At 41.7% G+C, this 26,525-nt stretch overlaps 2 non-coding genes and 1 pseudogene across 2 annotated transcripts; all 3 read left to right on the top strand.

Annotated features, from left to right (window-relative positions):
* The first annotated feature begins 233 nt into the window (after window positions 1-233).
* On the top strand, window positions 234-306 carry LOC112072484 (small nucleolar RNA SNORD82). Its single transcript, XR_002894323.1, has one exon. It is a non-coding gene; the product is annotated as a small nucleolar RNA SNORD82 (small nucleolar RNA).
* Window positions 307-623: 317 nt separating this feature from the next.
* Window positions 624-759, top strand: LOC112072482 (small nucleolar RNA SNORA57). Its single transcript, XR_002894321.1, has one exon. It is a non-coding gene; the product is annotated as a small nucleolar RNA SNORA57 (small nucleolar RNA).
* A 22,901-nt stretch (window positions 760-23,660) lies between these two features.
* On the top strand, window positions 23,661-24,167 carry LOC112072473 (large ribosomal subunit protein uL11m pseudogene; annotated as a pseudogene).
* Window positions 24,168-26,525: the final 2,358 nt, after the last annotated feature.

The following is a 26,525-nucleotide window of genomic DNA, read 5'->3' on the forward strand; positions in this document are numbered from 1 at the left end:
GTTACTCTATTGTCTGTAGATGAAGAATCTGAGGAGAGCCCACCCCAAAGAAGGCTGCTGCCAACCCTCAGTGAAGGCACTGCAGCCAAGGAGGAGTCCCGATGATGATGAAGGATGGGGGGCCGCTGCCTATCTATAGGGCTTTTGGTCGAAAGAATGGGTGTCACGCAACATGGTATTCATTCAATGTGGTACAGCCACACGGCAGATCGATATAGGGTCAGCTGAGCACAAGCACACTTGATGAACAACAAGGGACTTAATACTGAATGTATTTGATGTCACTACTTATTTGATCTGATGTGCCCAATCCGTGTCAGTAAATGGTCTGTAGTTGATGATTTGGGTCTAATGAGACTAAAGCCATCTGTTTGCCTTCCAGACTGAGGAAGAGGAGATGGACACCACCCCGGCACCCGCAGCAAAGAAAGCAGCCATGGTCAAGGCTAAGGAGGAGTCTGACGATGATGAGGAAGATGGTAAGTAATATTGTGACTAGGTCTAATATTTTATACTCCATTCATTTGGTGAAAGGGGGTGCTTGTCTCTGCAGTCATCACAGCTGGGTATTATGGTGTACTTGATGGGATACGTAGTTGATTTGACTTTATTAACCAGGATTCCCTCCATTTCTTGGCACACCTGTAGTTGCTCAGTACTCACGTGTTGATTGTTCGGAGGTAGAACAAAGCCAGTGCTATGTCTTCGGTACCAGTGTGTGTTATCGTCTGCTGTCTATCCTCAATCGCTGGCACACTTGAAAAAACAATGACGCCTGATTGATTGGGTTTTATATGCAGTCTTCTAATGCACACTTATCTTGCACCCAGGAATTTGGCTACGTAGAATTGTTCTCAGCGGAGGACATGCAGACAGCCTTGGAGCTGAACAAAAGAGTGCATGGGACAGGAGTTGAAGACAGAAGAGCCCGCAGCAAAGAACTCCCAGGAGCCAAGAAAGGTACATTTTATTACTTCTGCTATTTGTATTTGCATTGACTAAATCTTGCTGTTGTAAATGTGATAATTGAATAAACTGAAGTGGTGATTTTAAAGTCTTGACCTTTCCTTTCATAAAACTCTGGCTCTTTCAAAGATTAATTTGTACATTATTTTTCCTGTGATGGAACTTTTTGAAGTGGTGTAACTTAGTGTGACGTGAGTAAGTTGACTAATGATGACAAGCCATTAACTAAAGCTAGCTAATTTATTTTAGGTGTTTAGGGAAAACCAGGGTCTCATTCTCAAGGGTGCCCTGATTACACTAATCCAATGTTAAAAAATMGTGTTAAATACAACTGGATTTACAGTGCCTTAAAGTATTCATACCCTTTGACTTATTCGTGTTGCGTTTAAGCCGGAAATCAAATAGATTACATTTATTTTTTTACTCCCGTTTACAAAGGATACCCCGTAACGACAAAGTAAAATGTTTTTTGCACATTTATTGAAACTGAAATAAATTGCTTGTATGAATACTGCATTTTAATCCCTTGAGTCAATACATGTTAGAATCGCAGTTGGCAGTGATTACAGCTGTCTTTCTGGGTGAGTAAGCTTTGCACTATTTACCCAACTAGGAAAGTTTAAGAACATTGTTATTTACAATGATYGCCAAACTAACTACGCTGGGCCAATTAGGTGCCAACCTATGGGACTCATAATCATATCCAGTTGTGATACAGCCTGGAATCAAACCCGGGTCTGTAGTGACACCTCATTCCATGAATCCAGTACAATTTGAGTCCKTCTGACCTTTAAAATTATATTTTAAATACTGGGGCACAAATCTAAGTTGAAATGTAATAAAGTATAAGAAAAGTTGCATTACGTTCCTCTTTAATATCAGAATGTTTTCATCTGACACCGAGCGGTTTGTCATGTCCTCAGTGACCTTCACTGAATTTGTACATTGGATAAAATGTGCAAATAAGCCATAAATTCTGCCATTGATGTAAAAATCAATTTGTGCTTGTTTGCTGAGAATATATTTCCCCCAAATAAATGCATGATTATTGACTTAAATCACACCATTTAGTTGCGTACCTTGGTCTACCCTCAACCCCGTTGTGCCAACGAATCTCCCCCCATAAAAAAATAGTGTACTTATCCTTATGCCACATACAAGTCTACTGAACAACATGGTGTAAAGACGGGAAAGTTATCACATACTTTTATCTATATTTCATAGATTTTTGTTAGATTGGGGTCAACTCTGTTATATTAAATAAGCTATTACTTACCAAAACTATAAAAAAAATTAAACAAATATGCAATTTCTTGCATGCCATGTGGTCTCCAGTTTTTCATTGGAGCAGTGGCCATTTTGTGCCCAAAWACTAAACCCAGTCAAGATACTTGTTTGATCATAACAAAGTTCAGACTGACAGTCAGTTATCSAATTATTCAAATTAATAATTGTTTATCTTCATTCGGGGCGGCAGGGTAGCCTAGTGGTTAGAGCGTTGGACTAGTAACCGAAAGGTTGCAAGTTCAAATCCCCGAGCTGACAAGGTACAAATCTGTCGTTCTGCCCCTGAACAGGCAGTTAACCCACTGTTCCTAGGCCGTCATTGAAAATAAGAATTTGTTCTTAACTGACTTGCCTAGTTAAATAAAGGTAAAATAAATTCTTATAACCACATGCATATGTTGACTGTCCATGTTAAAATTACATACAGTAGTCCATTAGAGTGACGCCACTGGAGAGCATTCTATTCTTGTCAATCAACACTTTTGCTTTGATTTATCACAGTAAATTGCCCTGATAATCTTTGTATAGGCAGCTGAGGGGAGCACGGCTCATAATAATGGCTGGAGTGAATGAAATGGAGTCAAACCATGAGTTTGATGTATTTAATACCATTCCGCCCCTGCCATTACCACGAGCACGTCCTCTCAAGTTGCCACCAACCTCCCTGTGCATCTGAGATATCACGGTGTCAGCTGCGTGAGCTCAACACAGAAGCAACTCGACTAAGTTCTTCAACATGTCGTATTTCCATCTCAACAACTGTTGCGCCACAGCCAGTCAGGGAAGGAAACCCACAGCCAGTCAGGGAAGGAAATAGTGGGGAAGTCCAATGCTGCTTGGGCAGTGGTGTAGTCCCGTGTGGCTCAGTTGGTAGAGCATGGCGCTTGCAACGCCAGGGTTGTGGGTTCAATTCCCACGGGGGGACCAGGATGAATATGTATGAACTTTCCAATTTGTAAGTCGCTCTGGATAAYAGCGTCTGCTAAATGACTTAAAATGTAAATGTCTCATATACAATGAAGACCTACAGTGTGTATCCGGGCATCATCTTTGACACAGATGAAAACGCATGTCCAGGTTCAGTGTATACATTGCGTTGCATCAAACAGCTTCTTCTGGTCTSCTCGTGTTGACATCCACTGGTATCTGTTTGATGTCCTTGAAATGTTTCCACCACCACAGCCTGTGACATCCTGCCACGTAAAGATCTTAAACAAGTGGGACAGACTTTCAGGATGAACACCATGAAGCAAGAGGCAGACACACACACACACACACCCCGAAAATATCTACCTACCTGTGAGACCAGCTCCATGCTGCACACACACACAGAACATACCTCAACGCCACAGCCTGATAACAGGAAGTGAACCCAGCCTTTCTTCAGGTCTTTCCATTCCTCCAATAGCTGTTGAGTAGTGTAGAAGATGGTTGTGATGTACGTAGGTGTTGTAACAGCAGTTCTGGGAGCCTACATACCTCTGAAAAGGTAATAATGTTGACACGCTTTTATGATTCTGATGACCTGTTCGGTAAGCTGTCCTGTTCTGATGACCGGTTCCCCATGACCCGCTCTGTTGACCGGTTCTCGTGACCTGCTCTGATGACCGGTTCTCGTGACCTGTTCAATGTTAATCAAGTAAAATGTATTTATATAGCCCTTCTTACATCAGCTGATATCTCAAAGTGCTGTACAGAAACCCAGCCTAAAACCCCAAACAGCAAGCAATGCAGGTGTAGAAGCACGGTGGCTAGGAAAAACTCCCTAGAAAGGCCAAAACCTAGGAAGAAACCTAGAGAGGAACCAGGCTATGAGGGGTGGCCAGTCCTCTTCTGGCTGTGCCGGGTGGAGATTATAACAGAACATGGCCAAGATGTTCAAATGTTCATAAATGACCAGCATGGTCAAATAATAATCACAGTAGTTGTCGAGGGTGCAGCATCTCAGGAGTAAATGTCAGTTGGCTTTTCATAGCCGATCATTAAGAGTATCTCTACCGCTCCTGCTGTCTCTAGAGAGTTGAAAACAGCAGGTCTGGGACAGGTAGCACGTCCGGTGAACAGGTCAGGGTTCCATAGCCGCAGGCAGAACAGTTGAAACTGGAGCAGCAGCACGGCCAGGTGGACTGGGGACAACAAGGAGTCATCATGCCAGGTAGTCCTGAGGCATGGTCCTAGGGCTCAGGTCCTCAGAGAAAGAGAGAATTAGAGAGAGCATACTTAAATTCACACATGACACCGGATAAGACAGGAGAAGTACTCCAGATATAACAAACTGACCCTAGTCCCCCGACACATAAACTACTGCAGCATAAATACTGGGGGCTGAGACAGGAGGGGTCAGGAGACACTGTGGCCCCATCCGATGATAACCCCCGGACAGGGCCAAACGGGAAGGATATAATCCCACCCACTTTCCCAAAGCACAGCCCCCACACCACTAGAGGGATATCTTCAACCACCAACTTACCATCCTGAAACAAGGCCGAGTATAGCCCACAAAGATCTCCGCCACGGCACAACCCAAGGGGGGCGCCAACCCAGACAGGAAGACCACGTCAGTGACTCAACCCACTCAAGTGATGCACCCCTCCTAGGGACGGCATAAAAGAGCACCAGTAAGCCAGTGACTCAGCCCCTGTAATGTCTGCTATGTTTTTTGTTTAGCGTCTTACTGCAGTTGGGTTAATAAAGCTCTGTTTAATTAAAATTGATATATGTTGTCCTCATTACTTGGTTATATCTATGAAATCCAATTTTTGGAGTGAATTTGAGAGTAAACAACCAATTTATATGGAAGCCGTATGCATCTCTTTATCCCCGTTACCCTAGTCTTAACGCTGTTACGTGACAATTTTGTGATAACATTTTGGAAAGTTTATGAAATATTAATTTAATGTTTTGTTGAACTCAGTCTAAAATGTTTAGAGCCATTATGAGAATATTTATTTTAGTTCAAATTCTGAAGTGAAACCATACTTTCGATTAAAAAAATTGAGGCTGCTGACAGTGTCCATTTRAAGCTTTAGTATAGAAAAAGTGAGATTTTATATTTGCAGTTATTTAATTTGTTTGAGCGACAAAGGATTAATATGGACATTTCGATTTAATTACATATCCTATTCAGACAATTCCATAGTGTCCACAACGGGGTTGAAGACTAATGGTGTCCATATCKGAAAAAATTGGCCTATAATAATAGGACTTTGATGCCCAAGATGGGAAAATATGTTTTCTTTGAGGTTAAATATTTGTCGTGGGGTGTTCAGAATAGTTTTTCATTTTTTGGGGGGTATAAAATCACCTAATGTCAAAGTCCTAATCGTACCAGTTTGGTGTTATGACCCAATTCCACTTTGACATTATGGGGTATTGTGAGTAGGCCAGTTTWAAAAAATCTAAATTTAATCAATTTAAAATTCAAGCTGTAACTATGGATGTAAATTAATGACAAAATTATACAAGCGTGTAAAGTATAATTTGCACGTAAAATATGAGTTGCACCTGTATGAGTTTTGTAGTTGCATTTATTTTCTGCAAACATGTAAGTTCTTTTGTGAATAAATAAAACACAAGCGCATAACCTGATGTGTGATTAAATACAACACTTGCAAACATGTAAGTTGAGATGTGAATAAATTCAATAAGATTTGCAAGCATGCAACTACATTTAAGAATTAATGCAACTAATTTACTAAACTTGTGACTGGTGAATATTCTTCTGCGAATCAAAACCAAATTTGCGATGTCGAATCTGTGGGCTCAAGAGTTTTGGCACTCATCTTGTGACTTAACTGCCAAAAGTTTAGCAGATAGAACATCTACAAGCAAGCAGCACAGCTCTGGTGGACAGGACTTTTTATTCTGACCAATTAGGTGAGGTGTTGTCATTCTGGAATGTGCAGGACATGTGTTTCACCCTGTACCTCAGTGGTTTCACCTCGGAGACAGGTGAAATGGCTCGGCGAAATCCACCTCAGGTGAGTTTTTGACATAATCCTTTTAGTTGGGAATATGACTAATGCAAGTGTAAAGCAGCACAGGAAGATTGTGAATAGAAGCAACATTAACATTGGTGTAAAGTATTCATAGGTTAAACCTCCGCGCAAATAGCAATCAAAGCTATCGTTGGCTAGCTAAAATACGGTGTTCTCCCCTCATTTTAAGCTAGCTAACGTTATACTGCATCTAAAGTCAATCTGCATGGTGACACAAAATGATGACAAAAGGTTTTCCTACTAATCATTTGCATCCAGTGGAAATATTGTATATCCAATCCACTATAATGCAATTTTGATGTTCATCAGTGCCGTTTGACAATGCATTATTGTGATGAAATGTGCATCCATGACTACCTTTTTGGGCTAGCTAGTATAGCTGTAGGCTAACGTTTCGTCTTTGTGTGACTGTGCTAAACATGAGACCAATGGACATTCAGACTGCGTGATTCATCTTTTACATGGGACTAGTTTGGCCTTTAGTTTGGGCCTTAATATTGGTTTGAATTGCAGAAGAAATTAAAAGCAATTCTCAATGAATTCCTGTCACTGCCAGGACATCTTTCAGTTCCCCAGTGGGGCTCATTTGGACTCATGCTGCTAAGTATGTTAGTGATTCACCTAAACGGCTGCACTGGGGGGTCCAAGAGCTGTTGATGCATCTACAAGGGCTGTCGCCACTGCTTGTCTTATTTAGTATTTAGTAGGGTATCCATAAGAACAATAAACAGGTGCATGACAGATTGGGGACTTTTGCTAATGGCATTGTATAGCTCATTGTCAGAGGGAGAGCTGGATACAATTGGTGTCAAGGGTCAAGACATGTACCTTGGTGCTGCTACAAACAGTCTTGCCTCAACCAACTTGGTCTTCAGCCAAGTAGTTGCAGATTTTGGTTTTCCACAAAGGTAAATTACAACGTGTTGGAAGTTTTACTCGACAACTTTGTTTTTTTAAACCATATTTGTCTTGGAGATTGGCAAGCTACAYCATATTTCTGGTGGGAGACCGCTCACCTTGAAATCTTTGTCATCAGGAAATGGCAGTAGTCCACGGGCAGAGGGATACTATTGAGTTGACAGAATTATTATAGTTTTTTATGAAATGTTAAGGAACCAGTAAACATTTTCTACTTTCTTATTGTATATTATTYGTGTGCTTGCTTAATTCCAATATACTTATTATTTTCAGACCTACCGTGTGAAATTCTTTAGAACTAGTCATGTCATTGGCAGGCACCCTGACAAGTAAAGACAAGCAGAATAGTACAGTATATAACCTTTTGTTTTTAGTGTTYTTCATGTTACAGGACTTGGAACATCCCACGCATAAATTGGGACAGCAGTGGTCTACGGCCCGATGACACAAACACTAGCGTCCAGGTGCCTGAAACTTGAGTGCCCACTAAGTGCAGAAGTTGTTGCGGGACTGATGGCAGCGGTTGACTCAATAGGACCATCGCAGACTTTTGGCAGTGACATTTATGTTGTGGCACTGCAGTATGCGCAAGGGATGGGGCTAGTGTAGAGTGCTGTCAGGAGATGGGGCTGTGGGAGATAGGCCAGGGGTGGAATGTAAATAAAAATCCTGCGATCCTGGCRTCTCCATTGGCTGCCTCGTCACCTATGACAGCCTGGCAAATGATGCCTGTCACCAATGGGAGTCATACTTTCTGTAACCTTGCACACAGGATGTTTTGAAATTTGGTCATCTGTAAGTGAATTTCATGCAACTCTACACGTTTTCCACATTGTTAATCAACTGTTTGTATGCATGTCTTCCTTTCATATTGGGTTGAGTTGTGGTCAGTTTTAAGGCCGGGTGCACAGTAGTAATGCGTGGGTCAGCTGTTTGTTCACCCATACCTGTCTGCAATTGCTAATAACCCATTCGCAAACACCTGACAATATGTGATCAAGTGAAAATCTGAGGCCCGCACCTGACCCTAATATGCTAATACACACTGAGTGTAGAAAACATGAACGGCTCTTTCCATGACACACACTGAAAGCTACGATCCCTTATTGATGTCACTTTTTTTGTGTGTATTTTACCCCCTTTTTCTCCCCAATMACGATCTTGTCTCATCGCTGCAACTCCCCCAACGGGCTCGGGAGACTAAGGTCGAGTCATGCGTCCTCCGAAATATTACCCGCCAAACCGCGTTTCTTAACACCCGCCCGCTTAACCCGGAAGCCAGCTGCACCAATGTGTCAGAGAAAACACTGTTCAACTGACGACCGAGGTCAGCCTGCAGGCACCCGGCCCGCCACAATGTCACTTTCTATATCCACTTCGATCAGTGTAGATGAAGGAGAGGAGACCGGTTTAAGAAGGATTTTTAAACCTTGAGACAAGGATTGTGTGTGCTATTGAGGGTAATTGGGCAAGACAAAATATGTAAGTTCCTTTTGAACAGGGTATGGTAGTAGGTGCCAGGCGCACTGGTTTGTGTCAAGAACTGCAATGCTGCTGGTTTTTTTTCACAGTCAACAATGGTCCACCAACAAAAGGACATCCAGCCAACTTGACACAACTGTGGGAAGCGTTGGAGTCAACATGGGCCAGCATCCCTATGGAACGCTTTCGACACCTTGTAGAGTCCATCCKCTGACGAATTGAGTCCGTTCCGACATTTTGGTAGGATATTTGTTAGTCAACGTCTATAATGAGAGAGGCCTACATGCAGATTTTCTTCTGTCATTACTTTGTTGCCCTAGAATACTGAATAAACCTTTGCTCACCAGAATGTCCTATATCCATTTAACTATTTCTTCAATCTTTCATCTCTGCTTCTCTCATGCAGCAAAGATGTTTAGAGACCAGGGAGAAAATGCAATAACCCCCAAAAATATATATATATTTCATGATCCGAGACCCGCCTCCCAAGCGGATATAACTGCGGGAAGTGTGGGTTATGAGGCAACCCCGCGCATCACTAGTCCATAGCCATGGTCTTGCTGCTTTTGATTCCTCTCTGGTATGTAATTCACAATCTTTGTACAAAAAAACATCACCCCCAGCACTTTGATACTATGAAGTCTTGGCGGGGTTGGGTTGGGGAAATGTTAACACTCAAATTCACTGACAGAACTCTGAAGGAATGTTAACACAGGTAATATAGTAATTTAAAAGAAATACACTTACTATACAGTGCATTCAGAAAGTATTCAGACCCCTTGACTTTTTCCACATTTTGTTACGTTACAGCCTTATTCTAAAATGGATTAAATAATAACATTTCCTCATCAATCTACACACAGCACCCTAGAATGACAAAGCGAAAACATTTTTTTACAAATTTTTGCTAATAAAATAAAAACACATAGCTTATTTACATAAGTATTCAGACCCTTTGCTATGAGACTTGAAATTGAGCTCAGGTGCATCCTGTTTCCATTTATTATCCTTGAGATGTTTCTACAAGTTGATTGGAGTCCACCTGTGGTAAACTCAATTGATTGGAAATTATTTGGAAAGGCACACACCTGTCTATATAAGGTCCCACAGTTGACAGTGCATGTCAGAGCAAAAAAACATGCCATGAGTTTGAAGGAATTCTCAGAGAAAGGTTTGTGTGGAGGCACAGATTTGGGGAAGGGTACCAAAAAATGTCTGCAGCATTGAAGGTCCCCAAGAACACAGTGGCCTCCATCACTCTTAAATAGAAGAAGTTTGGAAGCACCAAGACTTCCTAGAGAAGGGCCTTGGTCAGGGAGGTGACTAAGAACCTGATGGTCACTCTGACAGAGCTCCAGAGTTCCTCTGTGGAGATGGGAGAACCTTCCAGAAGGACAATCCTCTCTGCAGCACTCTACCAATCAGGCCTTTTTGGTAGTGGCCAGACAGAAGCCACTCCTCAGTAAAAGGCACATGACAGCCAGCTTGGAGTTTGTCAAAAGGCACTTAGACTCTCAGACCATGAGAAACACGATTATCTGGTCTGATGAAACCAAGATTGAACTCTTTGGCCTGAATGACAAGCGTCGCGTCTGGAGGAAACATGCACATCTGTGTGTGTGTGGTTTTTTTTTGCGGCCGGGACTGGAAGACTAGTCAGGATTGAGGAAAAGATGAACGGAGCAAAGTACCGAGAGATCCTTGATGAAAACCTGCTGCAGAGCGCTTATGGCCACAGACTGGGGCGAAGGTTCACCTTCCAACAGGACAACGACCCTAAGCACACAGCCAAGACAACGCAGGAGTGGATTCGGGACAAGTCTCTGAATATCCTTGAGTGGCACAGCCAGAGTCTGGACTTGAACCCGATCGAACATCTCTAGAGAGACCTGAAAATAGCCGTGCAACAACACTCCCCATCCAACCTGACAGAGCTTGAGAGGATCTGCAGAGAAGAATGGGAAACTCCCCAAATACAGGTGTGCCAAGCTTGTAGCGTCAGGTAGACTCGAGGCTGTAATCACTGCCAAAGGCGCTTCAACAAAGTACTGAGTCCACAGATGACGCAATCTCAATCGCGCTCTACACTTCCCTTTCCCARCTGGACAAAAGGAACACCTATGTGAGAATGCTGTTAATTGACTACATCTCAGSATTCAAAACACTATAGTGCCCACAAAGCTCATCACTAAGCTAAGGACCATGGGACTAAACACCTCCCTCTGCAACTGGATCCTGGACTTCCTGATCGGCCGCCCCCAGGTGGTATGATTAGGCATCAACACATCTGCCATGCTGATCCTTAACACTGTGGCCCCTTGGGGGTGCGTGCTTAGTCCCTTCCTGTACTCCCTGTTCACCCACGACTGCGTGGCCAAGCATGACTCCAACACCATCATTAAGTTTGCTGACGACACAACAGTGGTAGGCCTGATCACCTGTCTCTTATACACATCTAGATGTGTATAAGAGACAGGTACATTAGTGTACATTAGAGTTCCTCTGTTCAGTGTCTGTGTTCTTTTGCTCATCTTAATCTTATCTTTTTATTGGCCCTGTCTCTTATACACATCTAGATGTGTATAAGAGACAGGAGTACCTCTGTCTAGTGACTGTGTTCTTTTGCTCATCTTTATCTTATCTTTTTATTGGCCAGTCTGAGATATGGCTTTTTCTTTGCAACTCTGCCTTGAAGTCCAGCATCCCGAAGTGCCTCGTCACTGTTGACGTTGAGACTGGTGTTTTGCGGGTACTATTRAATGAAGCTGCAGTTYAGAACTTGTGAGGCGTCCGTTTCTCAAACTAGACACTACTGTACTTGTCCGTCTTGCTCAGTTGTGCACCGGGGCCTCCCACTCTTTCTATTCTGGTAAGAGACAGTTTGCGCTGCTCTGTGAAAATACATTTCTAGGTGACCCCAAACTTTTGAATGGTAGTGTACATCTCATCTAGATCATTATATTAGAAACGATACTAACCTCGCTGTAATATGCATCTTCTGCCATTGATATGACTCTCCTTCCAAGCCCTGCTTGCAGGAGCATTAGCTCATCTGAGTTCTATCAMTGTTTTCAGACATAAGATAGAACTGGAAATGTTAGCCTACAGCTATACAAGCTAGTCATGGTAGCACGTTTCGTCACAATAATGCATTGTCAAATGGAGCTGATGAACATCAAAATTGCATTAGAGTGGATTGGAAATACAATGATATTTCCACAGGATGCAAATGATTAGTAGGAAAATCTTTTGTCATCATTTTGTGTCACCATGCAGATTGACTTTAGATGCAGTATAACGTTAGCTAGCTTAAATTGAGGGGAGAACACCGGATTTTAGCTAGCCAGCGATAGCTTTGATTGCTATTTGCACAGAGTTTTAACCTATGAATACTTTACACTAACGTTCACGTTGCTTCTATTCACAATCTTCCTGTGCTGCTTTACACTTGCATTAGTCATATTCCTAACTAAAAGGATTATGTCAAACTCACCTGAGGTGGATTTCACCGAGCCATTTCACCTGTCTCCAAGGTGAAACCACTGAGGTACAGGGTGAATCATGTCCTGCACATTCCAGCATGACAACACCTCACCTGATTGGTCAGAATAAAAAGCCCTGTCCACCAGAGCTCGTGTTTTTCTGTGTAACTTGCTTGCAGATTTTTTTATTTTGATATTTATTTTACAACTGCTAAACTTTTGGCATAGTTAAGTCGCAAAATTAGTGCCAAAATTCTGAGCCCACAGATTCGACATTGGCAAATTTATACTGAACAAAAATATAAACGCAAAATGTAAGGTGTTGGTTTCATAAGCTGAAATAAAATATCCCAGAAGTTTCCTATATACACAAAAAGCTTGTTTCTCTCAAATGTGCACAAATGTGTTTACATCCCTGTTAATGAGCATTTCTCCTTTGCCAAGATAATCCATCCACCTGACAGGTGTGGCATATCAAGAAGGTGTTAAACAGCGTAGTATTTCAGGAGTATTTCTGTCTCTAATAAAGAAATTTTGTGGGGAAAACTCATTCTGATTGACTGGGCCTTGCTCACGGGTTTATGCCCAGCAAGGCCCACCCATGGCTGCACAATGCCCAGTCATGTGAAATCCATAGATTAGGGTCTAATGAATTGATTTAAATGAACTGATTTCCTTATATGAACTGTAACTCAGTAAAATCATTGAAATTGTTGCATGTTTTGATTTGATATATATTTTTGCCCAGTATAGTTTTGTTTCACAGAAGAAGAGTCAACAGTCACAAGTTTAGTAAATGAGTTGCATTCATTCTCAAATGTAGTTGCATGCTTGCAAATCTTATTGAAAGTATTCACATCTCAACGTACATGTTTGCAAGTGTTATATTTAGTCACACATCAGGTTATTATGCGCTTGCAAGTGTTTCATTTATTCGCAAAAGAAGTTAAATGTTTGCAACAAAAAAAAGGCAACTACAAAACTCATTATACAGGTGCAACTCATATTTTACGTGTGCAAACCATACTTTACATGCTTGTATAATTCCGTCATTCATTTACCTCCATATGTAACCACCGAGTTTCTAAACCCAGAGGCGCAACATCGCGAGACTTCCGGGAATGCTTGCGAAACAGACCAAACAGACAGGCCCGGGGTTTGGGGTTTGAGAAGAGAGAAGTGAAAAACTCCTCCTTTAGCTGTTAATTTTCTCAAAATCTAAAGACACAACTTAGATTCGAGCTAATGTCTTAAGTATATAATACTGTTATTACCCCAACCTCGTGAGAGTGACAAACTGACACGTTTTCATTTTCGTCAAAAACAACGATATATCGAAGGAGTACCTTTTTGATTTGACGGCGTGCACATGCGCAGTTCGGTGCGAGACGGCAGTTAGACCCGATGAAGTCAACCTTATGAAGTCGCCTACAAGCGTGATGTGGGATTTCTATGGAGCAAGATAGCTGCCAAAAGGTTGAACGTACCTATCGTTAGGATCGTAAGAAAATCCATATGTAAATTGTTAGGATTGTAAGAAAACATGAAACGTAAACGTTCAATTAGATCTGTAAACGTACATGCTATGTTATGACTATGAATGAACATTTACACAAAATTCTTACTTTACATCTCCCCTTACAGATATTTTTTCTAAGTACAAACTTTTGTCAGTAATGTGGCATCCGCAAAGGACATGAACCGTATGTAGCAAGTCTCAGTGAGCTAGTCAATCAAGCAAGGGGTTTTGAATACTTTCTGAAGGCACTGTACCTACTTTGGTGGAGAACCGAGGAACCTCAAGAGTTAACCAACCCTGTGATCGGGTTTGGTATCTCATGTTTTTAGATTTGAACAGTAAAGTTAGGTAAGTCGGAAGCTTGTGTAGTAGAGCTTTGTAAAGTCAAAGGGAATAATGAAGTGACCTACGGGGCTTTAACGAGGATCAGACAACATTTTGATACAGGATGCAGTGGTGAGTATTAAAACGGTCACCTGTGATAACGCGAAGGGCGGTATGGCAAACGGCATCCAACAGTTTAACACTATTGGCTGCTTCATTCTGGTAAATGGTGTCACCATAGCCAATAATTGGCTGGAAAGTTGACTGTACAATCCTGCTATTTAAGGATAGGGTTAGGGTTATTTCTAAAAATCTATTTCTTAAAAAGAAGAAATACAAATATATTAATATATTAACTAGCTCATCAGTATGTTTTAGGAGAACCAATATTTAGTCCATCTGAGAATTAGAGAACAACATATGCACTATATATACAAAAGTATGTGGACACCCCTTCAAATGAGTGAATTTGGCTATTTCAGCCACTCCCGTTGCTGACAGGTGTATTAAAATCGAGCACACAGCCATACAATCTCCACAGACAAACATTGCAGTAGATGGCCTGTACTGAAGACTCAGTGACTTTCAACGTGGGCACCGTCATAGGATGCCACCTTTCCAACAAGTCAGTTTGTCAAATTTCTGCCCTGCTGGAGCTGCCCCGGTCAACTGTAAGTGCTGTTATTGTGAAGTGGAAATGTCTATGAGTAACAGCGGCTCAGCCGCGAAGTGGTAGGCCCACACATGCTCACAGAACGGGACCGCAAGTCTTGAAAGCTCGTAGTACATAAAAAAATCGTCTGTCCTCAGTTGCAAACACTCACTACAAAGTTCCAAACTGCCTCTGAAGCAACGTCAGCACAATAACTGTTTCGCCAGGTAGCTTCATGAAATGGGTTTCCATGGCCCGAGCAGCCGCACACCAAGCCTCAGAGTCAACATGTGCAATGCCAAGCGTCGGCTGGAGTGTGGTGTAAAGCTCACCGCAATTGACACGGAGCAGTGGAAACGCGCTTCTCTGGAGTGATGAATCACACTTCACCATCCAACTGTAAAGTTTTTGGTGATGAGGAATATGGTTTGGGGCTGTTTTTTCATGGTTCGGGCCCCTTGTTACAAGTGAAGGGAAATCTTACACTACAGCAAACAATTACATTCTTAACAGTTCTGTGCTTCCAATTTAGTGGAACAGTTTGGTGAAAGGCAATTTCCTGTTTTCAGCATGACAATGCCCTCGTCCAAAAGCGAGGTCCATTACAGAATGGTTTGTCAAGATTGGTGTGTGTAAGAACTAGACTGTCCCTGACCTCAACCCCATTGAACACCTTTGGGATGAATTGGAACGCTGACTGCGAGCCAAGGCCTAATCGCCACAAATCAGTGCCTGACCTCACTAATGCTCTTGTGGCTGAATAAGAAGCAAGTTTCCTGCAGCAATGTTTCCAACATCTACTGGAAAGCCTTCCCAGAAGAGTGGATGCTGTTATGGCAGCAAAGGAGGAACAAACTCCATATTAATGCCCATAATTTTGGGATGAGATGTTCAACGAGCAGGTGTCCAATATACTTTTGGTCATGTAGTGTATTTGGTCTTGCCCACGTTATTTACAAGTTTTAACCAATACAAAAGAGAACTATCGCGCTCTCCAGAAGCTTGGCTGGTGCATAAAAAAACCCCATTTCAGACAAACCGATTTAATGGGTCGGTACTCAAAAAGATGTCGCACAAATATTACTTCATTAGGGTCTGTCGCAGCGACGCGACCGGGAGGTCCGTGGGGCGACGCACAATTGGCATAGCGTCGTCCGGGTAGGGAGGAGGTTTGCCGGTTAGGGATATCCTTGTCTCATCGCGTCCAGCGACTCCTGTGGCGGGCCGGGCGCAGTGTGAGCTAACCGAGGGGCCAGCTGACGGTCGTTTCCTCCGACACATTGGTGCGGCGTGCTTCCGGGTTGGAGGCGCGCTGTGTTAAGAAGAAAATGCGGCTTGGGTGGTTGTGCTTCGGAGGACGCATGGCTTTTCGACCTTTCGTCTCTCCCAGCCCGTACGGGATTGTAGCGATGAGACAAGATAGTCATTACTAGCGATTGCGATACCACGAAAATTGAAGAGAAAAACGGGGGTAAAAAAAAGAAGAAGAAAAAGATAAAGGGGATAGGATTTTCAAAGGAAAAACAGTGATTTTAAAAACCTCTATTGAGTTTCTAGCCAGAGGAAGGGTATTGTCTTGCTCCCCACATCACCGTGAATGTCTTAATGTTTTGAAGATCACTGTTTTTAAAATGTTACAACTTTTGATTATGTCATCGGGTAGAACCTTTAAAAAAAAATGGTTTCTGTATTTTCTGMAACAGGAAAGCGCAGCACAAGGCACACAATTTACAATCCACGCCGTCGTCCTAAACATTTAAGACAGAGGATAATATTGACGGGATTAGCGAACCAATAATCAGTGTTAACGAGAAGAGATTTAGAAGGATGCCCATTCGAGACTAGTTTATCCCTAGACTGTTGGAAACACTGTCCAATCCATAGGCCCAATCGACTGCACATAACATTCTATAATTTCTTTCTTTATCAACAGTTTTTAATTATAGATTTTCTTTTTTAAAGCAAAAAAAGTCAGAATATACAGCATTGTATTATAGCAATTGCATTGCCAATGCATGTCCAACATATTCACATATTCAATAATACAATGCATTCATACATACATACACATACCTACATACATACATAGTACAGACACATACCTACAGTACCAAGCAACGATATACGGACACCATTACTACTGGTCAAAGGCAGCACTAATCTAATTTAGAGCAACTGAATTACATTAAAGGGATACATCTTGTGATAATGATTCCAATCAGGAAAAGTAGCGAATATATGTAACATTGCTATGCATCATATTTTATTGCTCTTTTTTTTTGCACCCTAGTATCTCTACTTGCACATCATCATCTTCTGCACATCTATCACTCCAGTGTTAATGCTAAATTATAATTATKTCGCCTCCATGGCCTATTTATCACCTTACCCTCCCTACTGTTCTACATTTGCACACACTGTACACAGATTTTTCTATTGTGTTATTGACTGTACGTTTGTTTGTAATTCTGTGTTGTTTTTGTCGCACTGCTTTGCTTTGTCTTGGCCAGGTCGCAGTTGTAAATGAGAACTTGTTCTCAACTGGCCTACCTGGTTAAATAAAGGTGGGGGGAAAAATAAAACAGTTTTTTTTTGCGGAAGACGACAGTGCCCATTATTTCCAGCAGGGGGCACTAACATCTTTGTTTTGGTGTTGTAATAACTGAAGTTGAGCAACTCAGGCAAAACCAAAGTTTGTCTTGTTCAATGCAGCCTCCATCCAATGGCCTATGAACTATGGAAAACTGCGGGACATATTTACATCTTCCAGTTAGATACACAGAAATGAGTGAGATTGCTGGAATTTCAACCAGGAAAGAAGTTGTTGCTCAAAAGAGTTGTTTACTTAGTCCTTTGAGTATGTAACTATATCGAACAACAATATAAATGCAGCATGCAACAAATTTACTGAGTTACAGTTTATATAAGGAAATCAGTCAATTTAAATAAATTAGGCCATAGTCTATGGATTTCACTTGATTTGGCAGGGGCTCAGCCATGGGTGGGAGCCTGGGAGGGTATAGACCCATCCACTTGTGAGTCAGGCCCACCCATTGGGGAGCCAGGCCCGGTCAATCAGAATGAGTTTTTCCCCACAAAAGGGATTTATTACAGACAGAAATTCTCAGTTTCATCAGTTGTCCGGGTGGCTGGTCTCAGACGATCCCACATTAGAAGAAGCCGGATGTGGAGGACCTGGGTTGATATGGTTACATGTGATCTGCGGTTGTGAGGCCTGTTGGACGTACTATCYAATTCTCAAAACGATGTTGGAGGCAGCTTATGGTAGAGAATTGAACATTTAATTCTCTGACAGGACCTCTGGTGGACTTTCCTGCAGTCAGCATGCCAATTGCACGCTCCCTCAACCTGAGACATCTGTGGCATTGTGTTGTGTGACAAAACTGCACAGTTTAGAGTGGCCTTTTATTGCCCCCATTACACAAGGTGTAATGATCATGCTGTTTAATCAGCTTCTTGATATGCCACACCTGTCAGGTGGATGGATTATCTTGTCAAAGGAGAAATTCTCACTAACAGAAATATAAACAAATTTGTGCACAACATTTGAGAGAAATAAGCTTTTTGTGTGTATTCAACATTCAACATACTCCATATTTTATTTCAGCTCATGAAACATGGGACCAACACTTTACATGTTGCGTTTATATTTTTGTTCAGTGTATATATAGAGGGGAATCATCATCGTATGACACTGTTAGAGAAAGCATACATCATCCTGAGTAAACAATGCTCAGTAGGAAATGTTGTCCATTGCTAACGTAGAAGATGGAAGGATAGGCTGTACTGCAGGATCCTGGTACAGCCTCAAACCACAGGTGTCTAAAGCCTTGTTTATACCTGGTGCTAACATGCGTCATTTGTACTGATCTTATCCATATTCTGACTGTACCCGTATTGTAGCTGTTGCATCTACACATGGTAGTAAAATGTGTCTCTGATCTGCTGTTGAATCTACACATGGTAGTAAAATGTGTCTCTGATCTTGCTGTTGAATCTACACATGGTAGTAAAATGTGTCTCTGATCTGCTGTTGAATCTACACATGGTAGTTAAAATGTGTCTCTTATCGGCTGTTGAATCTACACATGGTAGTAAATGTGTCTCTATCGCTGTTGAATCTACACATGGTAGTAAAAATGTGTCTCTTATCGACTGTTGAATCTACACATGGTAGTAAAATGTGTCTCTGATCGGCTTGTTGAATCTACACATGGTAGTAAAATGTGTCTCTTATCGGCTGTTGAATCTACACATGGTAGTAAAATGTGTCTCTTATGGCTGTTGAATCTACACATGCTAGTAAAATGTGTCTCTGATCTGCTGTTGAATCTACACATGGTAGTAAAATGTGTCTCTTATCGGCTGTTGAATCTACACATGGTAGTAAAATGTGTCTCTTATTCGGCTGTTGAATCTACACATGGTAGTAAAATGTGTCTCTGATCTGCTGTTGAATCTACACATGGTAGTAAATGTGTCTCTGATCTGCTGTTGAATCTACACATGGTAGTAAAATGCGTCTCTTATCGGCTGTTGAATCTACACATGGTAGTAATGTGTCTCTTATCGGCTGTTGAATCTACACATGGTAGTAAAATGTGTCTCTTTATCGGCTGTTTGAATCTACACATGGTAGTAAAATGTGTCTCTTATCGGCTGTTGAATCTACACATGGTAGTAAAATGTGTCTCTGATCTGCTGTTGAATCTACACATGGTAGTAAAATGTGTCTCTTATCGGCTGTTGAATCTACACATGGTAGTAAAAATGTGTCTCTTATCGGCTGTTGAATCTACACATGGTAGTAAAATGGTGTCTCTGATCTGCGCTGTTGAATCTACACATGGTAGTAAATGGTCTCTTATCGGCTGTTGAATCTACACATGGTAGTAAATGTGTCTTATCGGTGTTGAATCTACACATGGTAGTAAAATGTGTCCTTATCGCTGTTGAATCTACAATGGTAGTAAAATGTGGTCTATCGGCTGTTGAATCTACACATGGTAGTAAAATGTGTCTCTTATCGGCTGTTGAATCTACACATGGTAAGTAAAATGTGTCTCTGATCTGCTGTTGAATCTACACATGGTAGTAAAATGTGTCTCTTATCGGCTGTTGAATCTACACATGGTAGTAAAATGTGTCTCTTATCGACTGTTGAATCTACACATGGTATAAATGTGTCTCTTATCGGCTGTTGAATCTACACATGGTAGTAAAATGTGTCTCTTATCGGCTGTTGAATCTACACATGGTAGTAAAATGTGTCTCTGATCTGCTGTCGAATCACACATGGTAGTAAAATGTGTCTCTTATCGGCTGTTGAATCTACACATGGTAGTAAAATGTGTCTCTTATCGACTGTTGAATCTACACATGGTAGTAAAATGTGTCTCTTATCGGCTTTGAATCTACACATGGTAGTAAAATTTGTGTTCTTATCGGCTGTTGAATCTACACATGGTAGTAAAAATGTGTCTCTGATCTGCTGTTGAATCTACACATGGTAGTAAAATGTGTCTCTCATCGGCTGTTGAATCTACACATGGTAGTAAAATGTGTCTCTCATCGGCTGTTGAATCTACACATGGTAGTAAAATGTGTCTCTTATCGGCTGTTGAATCTACACATGGTAGTAAAATGTGTCTCTGATCTGCTGTTGAATCTACACATGGTAGTAAAATGTGTCTCTGATCTGCTGTTGAATCTACACATGGTATAAAAATGTGTCTCTGATCCTGTTGATCTACACATGGTAGTAAATGTGTCTCTCATCGGCTGTTGAATCTACACATGGTAGTAAAATGTGTCTCTTATCGGCTGTTGAATCTACACATGGTAGTAAAATGTGTCTCTCATCGGCTGTTGAATCTACACATGGTAGTAAAATGTGTCTCTTATCGGCTGTGAATCTACACATGGTAGTAAAATGTGTCTCTTATCGGCTGTTGAATCTACACATGGTAGTAAAATGTGTCTCTGATCTGCTGTTGAATCTACACATGGTAGTTAAATGTGTCTCTTATCGGCTGTTGAATATACACATGGTAGTAAAATGTTGTCTCTGATCTGCTGTTGAATCTACACATGGTAGTAAAATGTGTCTCTTATCGGCTGTTGAATCTACACATGGTAGTAAAATGTGTCTCTGATCTGCTGTTGAATCTACACATGGTAGTAAAATGTGTCTCTTATCGGCTGTTGAATCTACACATGGTAGTAAAATGTGTCTCTTATCGGCTGTTGAATATACACATGGTAGTAAAATGTGTCTCTGATCTGCTGTTGAATATACACATGGTAGTAAAATGTGTCTCTCCATCGGCTGTTGAATCTACACATGGTAGTAAAATGTGTCTCTGATCTGCTGTTTGAATCTACACATGGTAGTAAAATGTGTCTCTGATCGGTCCACTGTGTCTGCATTGTGACTAGATATCCTGGTCCATCCCTGTATACAAGTTTATTTGGTAAATATTACTTCAAAAATAATATTTATTCATTTTAAGACGCTTGTTGATGCCATAAGTCAATAGCGTCACCTGCCAATGATTGTAGAGAGTTTTACTACACATTTTACTACACATTTTAATAATGATGATTTCAATGGTTTCACTGTCCAGATCRGWCTACACTTGTCAGATATACAGACACAATGTGTGTTTGTCTACCTCTGGAGGTGGGCAGGAAAGATCTGATCACAATCAGACCACAATGCGGTTTTTAAATCATCTACACCTGTCAAAAAATTTGGGCATTTTCAGAATGTGGACAAGATCAGAACAAAGGAAGCATGTTAGAACCAGGTATAAACAGGGCTAAAGTATTTTCCTGAAGGTTTTCCTTCTTCCCTTTTAAAAACTAGGCCTGAGAAACCATGGGTGTGGACTCCCACCTAGACAGTCAATAGCAGACKACAGTTGTTTGTCTTTTAGTTGACACTGTATTAGACTAAGCATAGGGGTGGCAGGTATCATAGTGGTTAAAGCYTGTGGCCAGTAACCGAAAGGTTGCTGGATCGAATCCCCGAGCTGACAAGGTAAAAATCTCTTTCTGCCCCTGAACAAGCAGTTAGGTTGGTTGTCATTGTAAATTAAGAATTTGTTCTTAACTGACTTGCCTAGTTAAATGAAGGTAAAATAGTTGAAATGGTGCCGGAATAGTGGAGGCAGCTCCTGTTTTCTTTGCGACTTGCGGTAAATCTCTGCTGGTTCTAAATCAATAGTACGAAAATMTCAGAAATGTCGGAAACATGTAACACAATATGCTTTGTGGACTCCACCGGACAGAGGTTGCTCTCCGGTTTTGTGATGAAACAAACAGTGTTTGAATTTATTCTGCCACTTCCCCAATGATTTTACCCACGCACCTCTACTGATGACCTTAGAGGACTACTGATGAGCTTGGTGAACTTGTTCCATAGARGATGTATGGCACACACACACACTCAACAATACAATATTGGTTAGTTTACATTATTGAATGACGGCAACTAGGATTTACATCGCAACCATTGTGCCTGGGACAAACTTTTTTTTTTTGCACATTAAATTACATTTGTTTTGCAAATACGTTATGGTTGAATAAGTGYATGAAACTTGATACACCTGTTACAGAGAATAGGTCTCAACAATAGCAATCAGGTCACATTTAATAAATGACACCAACTAGGATTGGCTRACCAACCTTTGTGCCATGGGCACATTTTTCTGTGTTTTTGACGTTTTGTGTATTGACTTCAATTAAGGTCACTTCCTGGGCTGACACACCTTTTGGTTGAAGAACTGGGTGAATGAGAACCACGTCGCCCTGGAGAAGCGATTTTGAGCCCTTTCACTGGGAAAGGCTATACTCCGCTACTCAATGAAGTGGGTGTCCTGTTCACTCCAGTATAGACGGGCCAGAGAGTGACGTGAGCGAGCTGTGATCACATGACAACATKCAGAATAACACACTTCCCGAGTGTATGAAACAGTAGGTTCTATCAAACTGTTGTCTTTGTGACTATACGGCCCTTATAGGATAATTAATGGGGGGGGGCTGGATTTCAAACCAGAGTCTCCGTTCATCAAAATGAAAGGTCTGCTAACCAAATGAAGGATAACAAAATAGCAGACAGCAGCCTCGGCATAGACTTGCATGATCGATCCGTTTTTTTAACAATAAAACATTTTATATTCTAATACTGATTTGATATAAMGACTTTCCTATTCCTTAAAGCATATCATATTCTGGGCCTSTTATGAGMGCTGATCTAAGATCAGGTCCCTCTATCCATTCATTATAATCTAAAAGGCCAAACTGATCCTAGATCAGCACTTCTTCTTGTTTTATGAATATGGGCCCTGGAGTCAATGCATTGCTGACACGTTTCAAAGAGGCCCCTTAAGGAAACATATTTTGTTATCAACATGGCAGTCTCATACGGTCATACTTTGTGCTCGCTTCAGTTCTGTTCGGTAACAGTTTCAAGGTCTGAGGTTGGTCAGGTAGGTAGGTACTGGCTGATGACAGTAGGACAYGGGACATCACCGTGCTGTCATCCCAGTGACCCAGCACCTGAACAGGGTGCTTTGTTCCCAGAGGTTCTCGGGCAGGAGGCACCGATGACGGGCCYCAGACATCCCACTGAATGCCCCCATTTAGGGATCCAGGGATTTGTTGCTCCCTTGCCTTGTCAGACGTTGACAGGGGTCGTGCTAGCCTCTGTCCCTGGCATTATGTCAGCCTTCTAGGATGACACCTCTTTTTTTTTGCCGTTGTCTCTCGCTCAGAGATTTTTACCTCCATGTTATTTTTCTGCAATCAGCTCGACTCTTAGCTGACTAAACTCCACGGTGAAGGAAGTTTCTGATGAACTCCACCAAAGGAGTGGAGCAGAGACCAAGCTTTGTGGAATTCAGCTCCGACTACATCGYTTCGAAATGTAAATTATGAAATGCTTACCTTGAATAACGGACAGACAGAGAGCGTTAAAGACAGGCCAGGATGTCCAAGATTGGTGGACAATGGGAGGGGGGGGGGTGATACGGGCCATAGTGACATCCGGGCAGGCGGCCCCTGGACCCCCTCTCGACCCTGTCCTGGGAGAGAAAGCCATCCCCATTGGCCAATGGAGCTCAACGAAGGAATCCCTCTGCCCATCAAGATCCACCTTAAGCCTGACAGGAAGTGTCTTACTTCCTCAAGCAGGCGGCTGGCATCCAGAAAGGGGCCAGTAAAACAGGCCATGAGACAGCTGGGATGGTGTCTGTGAAGGCTGTGTATGAGATCGCTCAGGTCAAGGCCCAGCACAAGCCTTCAAGATGCAGAATGCTTCCCTAAAGATGGTCGCCAAGAGCATCATCAGCTCGGCTCGCTCGTTGGGCATTGAGATCGTCAACAATTTATAGGCAGAGGAGTACAAGACTTTCCTGGAGGAGAGGTTGAGAGCAGAGGCAAGCAGCAGAGGCAGCGCCGGTGGAGAAGAAATGAGAGCCCCCCCCATCCTAACTATGTATTGGGGTMCCAGGTAGCCTAGKGGTTAAGCTTGCTGGGCCAGTAACCGTACGGTTGCTGGTTTGAATCCTGAGCTGAATAGGTGAAGAATCTGTTGATGTGCCCTTGAGCAAGGCACGGACTCGTTTTACTGTGGATATAGATACTTTTGTACCTGTTTCCTCCAGCATCTTCACAAGGTCCTTTGATGTTGTTCCGGGATTGATTTGAACTTTTCGCACCAAAGAACGTTCATCTCTAGGACACAGAAGGCGTCTCCTTCCTGAGCGTTATGATGGCTGCGTGGTGCCATCGTGGTGGTACTTGCGTACTATTGTTTGTACAGATGAACGTGGTACCTTCAGGTGTTTGGAAATTGCTCCCAAGGATGAACCAGACTTGTCGAGGTCTACAATTTTTTCCTTTACATAATTTTCTGGAATTTTCCAGAGCTGTTTAAAGGCACAGTCAACTTAGTGTATGTAAACTTCTGACCCACTGGAATTGTGAGACATTGAATTATAAGTGAAATAATCTGTCTGTAAACAATTGTTTATGACTTGTATCATGCACAAAGTAGATGTCCTAACCGACTTGCCAGAACTATAGTTTGTTAACAAGAAATTTGTGGAGTGGTTGAAAAACCAGTTTTAATAACTCCAACCTAAGTGTATGTAAACGTCCGACTTCAACCGTATGAATAAACATGATGGTGAATATGAATAAACATGATGGTGAATATGAATAAACATGATGGCGAGACACTTCTTACAGGTTCAATCTTGCAGGGGCGTGTTAAGCAATCTGAAAAACATCTTCTGTATCTGCAGGTTCAAATCCACCGGATTCTTCCCATCAGACCCAGGATTGAAACCAGCATAGTTCAGCAAGGTAGGCCAGGTTAGAACTCAGTTCGTAACACCGGCTACTGTCTGGCTTCATAGTTTTTTTATATATCGTTTTTTTATATCCCCCCCCCGCCCGTATTTGGTTATTCACAGAAATATTCAAATGATGAGGATAATGAAATAATTAGATGGCTTTATTTTATTTCTTGAACTTGCGTATATTGATCGTAGTGGGTATATTGGAATGAAGTGACACATATTGATCGTTGTGGGTATATTGGAATGAAGGCACTATATTGATCGTAGTGGGTATATGGGAATGAAGGCACTATATTGATCGTAGTGGGTATATTGGAATGAGACACTATATTGATCGTAGTGGGTATATTGGAATGAAGGCACTATATTGATCGTAGTGGGTATATTGGAATGAAGCGCTATATTGATCGTAGTGGGTATATTGGAATGAAGGCGCTATATTGATCGTATGGGTATATTGGAATGAAGGCACTATATTGATCGTACGTGGGTATATTGGAATGAAGGCAATATATTGGATCGTAGTGGGTATAGTGGAATGAAGGCACTATATTGATCAAAGTGGGTATATTGAGTGAAGGCACTATATTGATCGTAGTGGTATATTGGAATGAAGGCACTAATATGATCGTAGTGGGTATAGTGGAATGAAGGCACTATATTGATCGTGTGGGTATATTGGAATGAAGGCACTATATGATCGGTGGGTATAGTGGATGAAGGCACTATATTGATTTGATCGTAGTGGGTATATTGGAATGAAGGCACTAATTTATCGTAGTGGGTATATTGGAATGAAGGCACTATATTGATCGTAGTGGGTATATTGGAATGAAGGCACTATATTGATATTGATCGTAGTGGGTATATTGGAATGAAGGCACTAATATTGTCGTAGTGGGATATTGGAATGAAGGCACTTTATTGATCGTAGTGGGTATATTGGAATGAAGGCACTATATTGATCGTGTGGGTATATTGGAATGAAGGCACTATATTGACTTAGTGGGTATATTGGAATGAAGGCACTATATTGATCGTAGTGGGTAATAGTGGAATGAAGCACTATATTGATCGTAGTGGGTATATTGGAATGAAGGCACTATATTGGATCGTAGTGGGTATATTGAAATGAAGGCATCTATATTGATCGTAGTGGGTATATTGGAATGAAGACACTATATTGATCGTAGTGGGTATATTGGAATGAAGGCACTATATTGATTGTATGGGTATATTGGAATGAAGGCCATATATTGATCGTAGTGGGTATAGTGGAATGAAGGCACTATTTGATCGTAGTGGGTATAGTGGAATGAAGGCACTATATTGATCGTAGTGGGTATATTGGAATGAAGGCGACTATATTGATCGTAGTGGGTATATTGGAATGAAGGCCTATATTGATCGTAGTGGGTATATTGGAATGAAGGCCTATATTGATCGTAGTGGGTATATTGGAATGAAGGCACTATATTGATCGTAGTGGGTATATTGGAATTGAAAGAC

The sequence above is a fragment of the Salvelinus sp. IW2-2015 genome, unplaced genomic scaffold, assembly GCF_002910315.2.
Source record: "Salvelinus sp. IW2-2015 unplaced genomic scaffold, ASM291031v2 Un_scaffold1942, whole genome shotgun sequence".
Classification (NCBI taxonomy): Eukaryota; Metazoa; Chordata; class Actinopteri; order Salmoniformes; family Salmonidae; genus Salvelinus; species Salvelinus sp. IW2-2015.